This window comes from Anastrepha ludens, chromosome 2 (assembly GCF_028408465.1).
Source record: "Anastrepha ludens isolate Willacy chromosome 2, idAnaLude1.1, whole genome shotgun sequence".
Lineage (NCBI taxonomy): Eukaryota > Metazoa > Arthropoda > Insecta > Diptera > Tephritidae > Anastrepha > Anastrepha ludens.
Genome location: NC_071498.1, coordinates 177,503,574 through 177,512,893, shown reverse-complemented (window position 1 = coordinate 177,512,893; position 9,320 = coordinate 177,503,574). Strand labels below are relative to the sequence as shown.

At 36.7% G+C, this 9,320-nt stretch overlaps 1 protein-coding gene across 1 annotated transcript in view; it reads left to right on the top strand.

Annotated features, from left to right (window-relative positions):
- The first annotated feature begins 4,213 nt into the window (after nt 1-4,213).
- Nucleotides 4,214-9,320, top strand: part of LOC128855921 (mucin-2) — a 58,599-nt gene continuing 53,492 nt past the window's right edge. Inside the window, exon 1 of the mRNA XM_054091166.1 lies at nt 4,214-5,124. The gene's annotated coding sequence lies outside the window, so the exon portion shown is untranslated. The remainder of the gene's footprint in view (nt 5,125-9,320) is intronic.

Genomic DNA, 9,320 nt, shown 5'->3' with positions numbered 1-9,320 from the left:
TACTGCAGCTGTCCAGTTCACAAATGTCAAATATGATTGACATGCGACGCCATTTACGAAAACTATAAACCTTACGCTAGGGTGATTAATTTTGCGCCACCTTGTATGTATTTGTATAAATGTATTACACATTTATGAAAACTCTATCAAAAAGCCGATTCAATAAAAGATATTCGAAACATTAACAAAATTTCACTCTTTAAGCAGATTACTTGGCGCTAAGTCTCAATTGGCTGTCACTCATCAGCACTGCTGTACAAGTGCCGCGAAGCATACTTTCCTCGTATTTATTGTACAATATATGTGCATGCACACACATATACCTACATACACATGCATTTACGTCAAATAGTCTAAGAATTTCTGAATAAATTAAAAATTTGCTCAACATAAATTTGTATATGGAAATCAGAAAGTGGGCGATTGCAATTTTTGGATGGTGGCAAAGAGGTTATCTGTGACAAGCCAAAAGCTTTTGAATATGGGAAATATATGTTTGTGTGTATGTATGTATGTATATAGAACAACTAAATTTATTATTATGGAGAAATAACAGATTCTTTTAAAGAAGTTAGTTTTCACTTTTATCAAGCCAGTTGCAGTAGGTATTGGAAGCAAATTAGAGGGTATACAAACTTTCGGATTATTTTGTTATTGGCTCAAAAATAGTGTTGGGTAGGTAAACATCCCCTTCCATAATTATAAGCGCATAATAGTTTTAGTTATATTTTTTATTGTGTTTTAGAGAAAACATTTTCACATGCACTGTTTGGACAAGCATCTTAAGAGAAATGACTTCACTGCAGGGCACACAACTTACAGAAATGCTTCCGATAAAAGTCATTTCGGCAAATAGGCCGTCTAGGTTAGGTTGGGTTGTACTTGGTTGATCCTGTAGATCGCAGACAGATCAGCAATTGGTTCATAAAATACCAAGTGCTTGTATGGAGAGTTTAAGAACTTTATATTTTGTTTATACACAGTTCGCTAATTTAAGTAGGCCTCTAATTTTTTGATCTGTCACACTTTCTAAGGTTGAAAATGATACAGAGCCTAAGCAGTTTAATCGTGTTTTGCTAAGTGCAGGGCAATGGCAGTGGCAAATTCAACTTAGATGGGCCAGATGGATTTAGTAAGTATTGGAGACTGTAGTGATCGAGATCTCGTCAAGTATCGATCAAACAATTTAAAATTTATGCTCGATGTCAAGGTGGCATTTCATATTCAAAAATTATTTTATTGTGTTTGCCTAAAAAAGCGATCTGCCGTTCAGAGGTGGCATAAAACTGTAAGTCCCTCGATTTGTGAAACAACATAAAGACGCACACCCCTCAAGTTCGCTGTACGTATTTGAATATAACTTGGAAAAGTTATGGGAGTACCACTTTCTGGTATTCTAAGCAACACTTAATGACAAAAATAACAAAAACATCTGAGAGTACTGGTTTTCTGAAATGCTGAACAAAATTTTTTCCCTAAAAATTTTGAATAAAAATATATATTTCTTTTTTTGCAAAAAAAAAAGTTTTTTAAAACTTTGTTTTATTCTAAAAAATTAAAAAAAAATATGTGTATAAAAATGTTAGAAGGAACCCAAGATATTTCACTTTAAAAATTTCTGTACTTATTTTTCTTCTTCTTAGTTGGCGCGATAACCGCTTACGCGATTTTGGCCGAGTTTAACAAAGCGCCAGTCGTTTCTTTCTCGTGCAAACCGGCGCCAATTGGACACACCAAGTGAAGCCAAGTCCTTCTCCACCTGATCTTTCCAACGCAGAGGAGGCCTTCCTCTACTACCACCAGCTGGTACCACATCGAATTCTTTCAGAGCCGGAGCGTTTGTCATTGTTCCATCGCCTGCGACATTCGCCGTTGCCAACGTGCAAAGGTTCAAAAATCTTGCGCAGAATCTCTCTCTCAAACACTCCAAGCGTGGCTTCATCGGATGTTGTCATCGTCCACGCTTCTGCGCCATCCGTTAGGACGGGCATGATGAGAGTCTTGTAGAGTGTTAATTTTGTTCGTCGAGAGAGGAATTTACTACTCAATTGCCTTCTTAGTACAGAGTAGCTCTTGTTGGCAAGAGAGATTCTAGGTTGGATTTCAAGGCTGACATTGTTATCGGTGTTAATGCTGGTTTCCTAAGTATACGAAGTCCTTTACAACCTAAAAATTATAACTGTCAACAGTGACGTGGGTGCCGATACGCGAGTGCGCCGATAGTTTGTTTGATGACAGGAGGTACTTCGTTTTGTCCTCGTTCCCCACCAGATCCCTAGCTTTGCATCTTTATCCAGTTTGGAGAAGGCAGAACTTACAGCGCTGCTGTTAAGGCCGATGATGTCGATATCATCGGCATACGCGAACAAATGTACGCTCTTATAAAAAAATGTGCCTGAGCGATTAAGTTCAGGTTACTAGAAATTTTGAACAAAAATATAAATTTTTGTTTGCAAAAAAAAAGGTTTTTAAAAGTATGTTTTATTCTAAAAATTTAAAAATATATATGTATAAAAATATTAAAAGGAACCAAAGTTATTTCATTTTAAAAAATTCTATTCTGGAATATTCGCCACGAAAATAATAAAAATGGCTGAGGGAACTGGTTTTCAGAAATTCAAATTCAAACATTTTGACATTTTATACATTTAACAATATTTTGCAAAAAAAATTTTTTTTTTTTAGTTTTTTTTATCCTAAAAAATTTAAAAAGAAAAATGTTAAAAAAAACCGAAGATATTTAATTTCAAAAAATTCTAAACCAAAATGTTCAACATTGATTAAACTTTTTTTTTCAGCTTCTTGTTATACTTAAATCTATGCACCATATACGTTTAGTATTTTAAGAAACATCGACGACAATGTAAAACATACTTTGTCACTTGGAGTCCCGGTGGTCAAGAATTTTCAAAAAATCTATTTTTTTTATATTTCGAAAATATAAACTTTTAAGAATATACTGTACAAATTTTTGAATGATATTTCTAGTATTTTCGATTCTACAGCCGTTTTAGCAGGTAGAGTCAGATTCGTCGCCACTCTCAAAACTTTAAACTCAATTATCTCAAAACTACTTTTTTCGGTCTGGTGTTGTCAAAAAAAACAACTATTCAATCGCATCGCCTGAAATTTTAATATGTTGTTCACAACATCATTGGCTATCACCTGCTCTAAAATCATATTATTATTTCACTTATTTCGTATTTTTTTGATTAAAAAACAGAAATGCCCTCATTTTTAGAGTGTGAAATTCAAAACCGCGTAATTTTGTCAAATTTTTTATATTTTTTTTATTCTAGTACGGGACATAGCTACAGTCATACTGAATAATAATTTTTTTGGTGTTTGTGCTTCAGATAAATAGAAGAGCCAAAATGGACAACACCGTCCAGGTTAAATTTTTCGGGAGGGTCAGTTCCAGCGCCATTTTTAAAATTATTAAAATTAAAAAAAAAAAATTTGTTTTCCTTTTTTTATGTAAAGAAGCTAAACAAAGAGCATAAAAAATTTAAATATCGTTTTTATTTTTTTTTTATTGTAAAAAGAATCCTAAAAATACCCAACATTTTGGAGCTCTAGACCACCCGGGACCGCTTAATTCCCGATATGTACTTCAAGCAGTGATTGGTGTTGAATCTGTTCAATTCAATTCACTCCACACGAAAACTCTTCTGAAATTTCACCAGAGCAGAATCCGTTGGACGAAAATCGTCAATTATTCTCCTCTTACAGCAAATTCGGCTTTACAGAATTACCAACATCAACAGTGTGCATAGATCTGCTCCTGAACTCTGTAGTTGTTAACAGAAGATTAGCAGAGCAACTCCACTCTCATATTTTCACCAAAACGAAAATTAGTTACAATGGCAAAAGCTTTCGAAAATTTCTCTCCATCAACACTTCAAGGTCTTCGCCAACACTCATTCACTCGCCGAGCAGCTGCTACAAAGCAAATCGGGCAAACAACGAAAGTCAAAGCGGCGCACAGACAACTATCGACAGCAGCAACATACAACATACAACTCTGCCGGCGTGTACTAGACGCTGCTTTTGCTTTTGATTTTGCTTAAGTATTACTCCACATCGCAGGCAAGGAAGCGAGGAAGTGCTGCTGCTACATATGCACATAAGTGCTTTCTTTTCTTTTATTTCTTTGAATTCATAAAAATTTCTTTTGACGCGACGCAAGTTTCATTCAGTGCGAGACCAGCAGACGAGACGGTCGTAGCAAAACGCTTGCTGCTACTTTTTATTGACTTAAACGTGATTCGAACGTGCAGTGCGAGTAAGCGTGAACGGGGCTTTAAGGCAGCAACGGAAAACGGAAGGTACAAATACGCACACATAAGTGTATACGAGTTTATGTATATGTGTGTATGGCTGTGTGTTTGGCTGTAGCTTTCGAAAATCAGTGAATACGTCAGACACGAAACGCGTTTGTCGTAAGACGGACACGTGCGTTGCATGCAACCTAAAGCTGCTACGGCTTAAAGCAGGAATTGAAAATATTGATGCGGCAATAAGATAAGCAAAACGCGAAATAGACCTGTGAAAATAGTAAAGAACCAAAGAAAACAAACCAAGCAGACTACGCAAAATTAATGCTAAAGAGGAAGAGCCGTAAATGGAGAGAAAAATCAGTAGAGTTAATTGAATTTAAATACACCTGCAGGTGTATAACGAAGGAAAAACGGTTATTGAACGTTCCGCATGGTTATCTGCTAATACATACATACACACATATCGGTGCGAAGCTGTGTGCGCGTTCTCGTATTTTCATGAACTTTTCTTCTGTGAATTGTTAAAAACAAAAAAAAAAGAAACAAGAAAGAAAAATTAAGCGATTATAACTTTTGGATGAATAACATAAAATTTACGAGAAAAATTTCTTTACGTTTGAATTACAAAAAGCAAAAAGAAAAAAAATTAAAAAAAAAATTTATTTTGTAGGTAACTTCGCATAAGGAAGTATTTGTAGAAAGTGAAATCCAACGTTTATTTCTTGTGTCAACAACAACTATAACAACGCCACATAAACTGAGCGCCAACCAAAACAGGCTGCAATAAATATTTTTATTGGTATTTGGATTTGCAGCAAAAAGCTATAAAAATTTTACTACGCAGGTGAGTAACAGCAACAGTGAATAATAGTTCATTTAATGGATATGTCCGAAATGTTCGATATTGGATTTTTTTAGCTTTTCTTGCCGCTTTCCTTGCATGCGTTGTTTTTGCATTCTTTCGCTCGGTGCGTTGCAACGGTCCAGCACTTTTCTAATTAGGGTCAGCTGTTTTGTTGACTACAACAGCGAAAAGCGCACACATGCATGTGCGCATATCTGTATGTGTGGTGCTCATGTATTAACCGTAGCGCTGCCCACTGAGTTGCATATGCGGCAGCCATTGCCATTGTTGTCTATAATTAACATTTCTTTTGAGTTTTCCTTTTTTCGATTTTCGCTTTTTTGTTCCTCTTGTTGTTGTTGTTAGCATTACCCGCAGGCACTTGAGGCTGTTGTCATCATTTTGTGCATACCTTTATATGCTAAACTAAAAATAGTTGGTCGGCAAATGTGTAACAGTGGCCAAGTTTGAGCCACTTCTTGCCTGCGGGTTCGTTGCTTAAGTCTTTTGTTGGGTCTAAACGTTTACTGGCAGTGGCTGAGTCTATTATTATTCACTGCTTTACTTTCTTTCAGCCAGCGATTTTGGTGCTATGCGCACATAGGCGCACATTTATTCACATTAGCGGCAATAAGCACACACACGCACACGCATACCTGTTAGCATTGTCATTTAAATAGCTCAATTTGCTTGCTCGCATTTTTTTTCTAGCTCGAATTTTTTTTTATGGTTTGTAATTTAATTTTTTACGCCTGCATGCATTGCAATTTGCATTTAAACTCATTTGTCAAGCCAACGCGCGGTTGCAGGCAGCTATGTACGCGCAAAGTGTTTGCTGTGCATACACACATCCATACATGAAGACTTACATATAATTCGCGTCTGTTTGCTTGTTTTGTAGGCTAGTGTGTAGGCTTGTGCGCATTTATTATAACTTTTCCATGTCAATAATTTTTTCTCTATCGTTCCACAGCCATGCAAATTCTTTTGCTATTTTCTGCCCCCTTTCATACTCACTGCTTCTACTATGGTTTCTTTCTTTGATATTTCGCTATTTTGTTATTTTGCTTGTTCAGCGCTTAGCACTGCACTGCTTTCGTATGCTACCAAAGAAAAAATTTGCTGCTGACCTACAAATTCAGCAAACAGTCTGCGCCATCGTCCAGTTTCCTATTACCATGCGGAGCTGCTGCTGCTGCTGCTGGTGCTGCGGGCTATGAATGCGCTAATAATATTCGAAAAGATGTTACAACTAATTATTTAATTTATTGGCAGTTTCAGTGAGTTTCTTTCCTCCAAGCGCTTCTTTATGCGCAGAGAAAATAAAACTTCATCTGAGCAAGTGTTGCTACGATTACTCAAAGCAATGTCGCTTCTTCAAAGAATTCAACATTATTTGCTGCAAAGGGACTGCGTTTTAGAGGAATTCTATTTGATTTGTCAATAATGCGCAATGCTATTAATACAAAAAGTGCCTCTATTTCTCATAGTGAAGACGAATATAATTTTCTGTGCGAAATCAGCAACTCCTACAGCTTTCATCTGGCTATTTTTCAATCAAAAGTTCGTTTTCTACCAATACTGGTATCAATCAAAAAAGAGATTGGAAGAATATTTTGCTAAGAGTTCATTTTGAATGTGCTTTCCATGTGACTTTGAATGAAATTGAGTTGAGTGAAGTCTTTTGCAATTTAAGTCTGTACCTAAAAATATCTTCATCGATGAGCAAATGCGGTCAAGTTAATTAAAATACGCCTCAATATCTAAAAAATTTGAACGCCTTATGTTAAAAGTGTCCGAAAGCATGATTTTTTAACAAAAAGTAGTTGTTAAAAATGTCAAAAAATTGCCCAAGGAAGCTGAGTACCAATTAAATACGATCATGAAATAACAGCGGACACTATAAAACGCTATACAACATACGCTACAACTAAACAGAAAAAATTAATGCATTTTAGAAAATAATATTTTTTCTTCGAAAAAAATATGTATTTAAAAAAGGTGGAATAAATTTTTTCAAAACTCTTTGCTGTCACTTGTTTTTTTTTTTGTCGGAACAAATTAGCAAGTACAGCACTCAGACAACATTAAGTCCATTATACTGCATTAAAGTTCCTTTTTTAATTTTCTTTAAATCTACCTGACCCGTGGTGCCAAGGAGCCAAGGTGGTTGCTTCTTAGCACATCCAGTGCCAAGGACCTCACGCCTGATGCGAGCGAAGGCCGGGCAGACATATAAAAATTGGTCCGCCGTTTTATCCTCCTCTCCACATGCTGGGCATATTCCAGTGTCTGAAATGCCTACCTTTTCCAAGTGCTTCGCCTATAGAAAGTGGTCCGCCATCAGTCCAACCAGCTGCCTACAGTATCTTCTACTTAATGACAGGAGGATCTGTTTTTTTGTTTTTTTTTTTTTGGGTAGGAGGTTAAAATCAAAATGTCAGAAACATCATCAAAGGCACCGTCGCACCAGTGGTATGTGAAGCATGCTCCAACTAACACTATAACATTCCTCCTACTCGGCCTGCCAAGCTCGCTTGTGGGTGGAAGTAACTCCTTTGCTAACAGAGGATTTGATGGCTGCAGAAGGGAGTGGCAAAGAAGTTGGCTTCAGCGCCCATCCTAGCTAAGGAGTCGGAGGTACTCTTGAAGTGGTTGGTGCAGCTTTGCTCTAACTTAATGAGCATTTTAGTTTATGTAAAATTGATGGCTTATTCGATTGTTGCATTCGTATGCTATAAATATAAAAAGGCGTCAATAAAACGAACAAAATGCACAAATACATACAATTTATATCTAGAAATCAAAGTCTTATCAAAGAGTGCATACACCCTGGGCTGTTCAGTAAGTTTTGCGGCTCGATAAGAGAGGGCGTTGCTACTAGCCCAAATGTTTTTTGTTATGCTGGCAGACTTTTGATATGAACGCATGTGAAGTTTCATTTCAATCTGTCAATTCATGCTTTCATACATACAAGCCATTTAGTTTCGACGTGTCAGATTATTTTTTACAATGAAAAAAAATCAAGTATCGCTTAAATAGCAGTAATTGAATTTTTTTAGAAGGAGTTTTTAAATAACACAAGTTTACCCTCACTGGATGCAAACAAGTGTCTACCGTTTTTCCAATCTGAATGAAGATGCCAGAATATCTCCGCTGTGAATTTGTAACTCTCATAAGACGAACACTCTAACTCATAGATAATGTACCCCGCATCGGCTAACAGCCCTACGCACAGAGAAAAAAAATCATTTAAAAATATTTGTTCGAGTGAAAATTTCATTTGTAGATTTATATTCTGAATGCAGTTTTATTACTTTTATTATTTCATGACGTCATATTTAAAATTAAAATAGTTCGATATTCCATTTTTTCGTGAAAAAACACCATCTGCCGTCCGTAGTCGGCTTAAAACTAAGTGTAAGTCCCTATATTCGTGGGACAGCATCAAGACGCATACCACAAATAGGAGAAGGTGTTGGGCCTTTGTGATGCCTTATGTAGCTTAATTGTATTATAAACGTGTCGAAACACTCGTGGTAGAAAATTATATTTTAAGAAGTTTGAAAAGGGTAAATGGACCCAACATACAAATCCGGTCTTAGTGATATGAAACAGTTAGATTTCCATTGCTTGAGCAATGGAGCAATCCAGATGGCATTCATGGAGATTTGACGGATATTTTATTTTTCGATGGGTCCAAGTATGAAATAGGGTCTGGAGCCGGATGGTAGTTAAACTATGCTATGGGGGGAATCGCAACTGTTTTCCAAACGGAAGTTTTTGCCATCCTCAAAGTAGCCGAATGGATAATCGAGAGGAGATGGAGCGGGAAATAGATTGGAGTTTTCAGTGACAGTCAGGCTGCACTGAAGGCCCTAAAGAACGCGAAGCAAACCTCGAAGATTGTTCAAGAATGTAAGAAGAAGCTTAATTCGGTCGCAAGACAGAACAGACTTGTACTTATATGGGTTCTAGAACACTCCGGTGTTCAAGGAAACGAAATTGCCGATGAATTGGCCAACCGTGGATCAGCGGTTCCCTCACAAAAACAGCAGGAATCATGAATTGGATCAGCGATTATGTAGGCAATTTACATAAAGAGCGATGGTCCGGTCTAGAACGATACTGAACTGCAAAGTGTTTTGTGATAAGTCCGAACAGAAAGCTATCAAACTTTCTCCTCACACAATCCA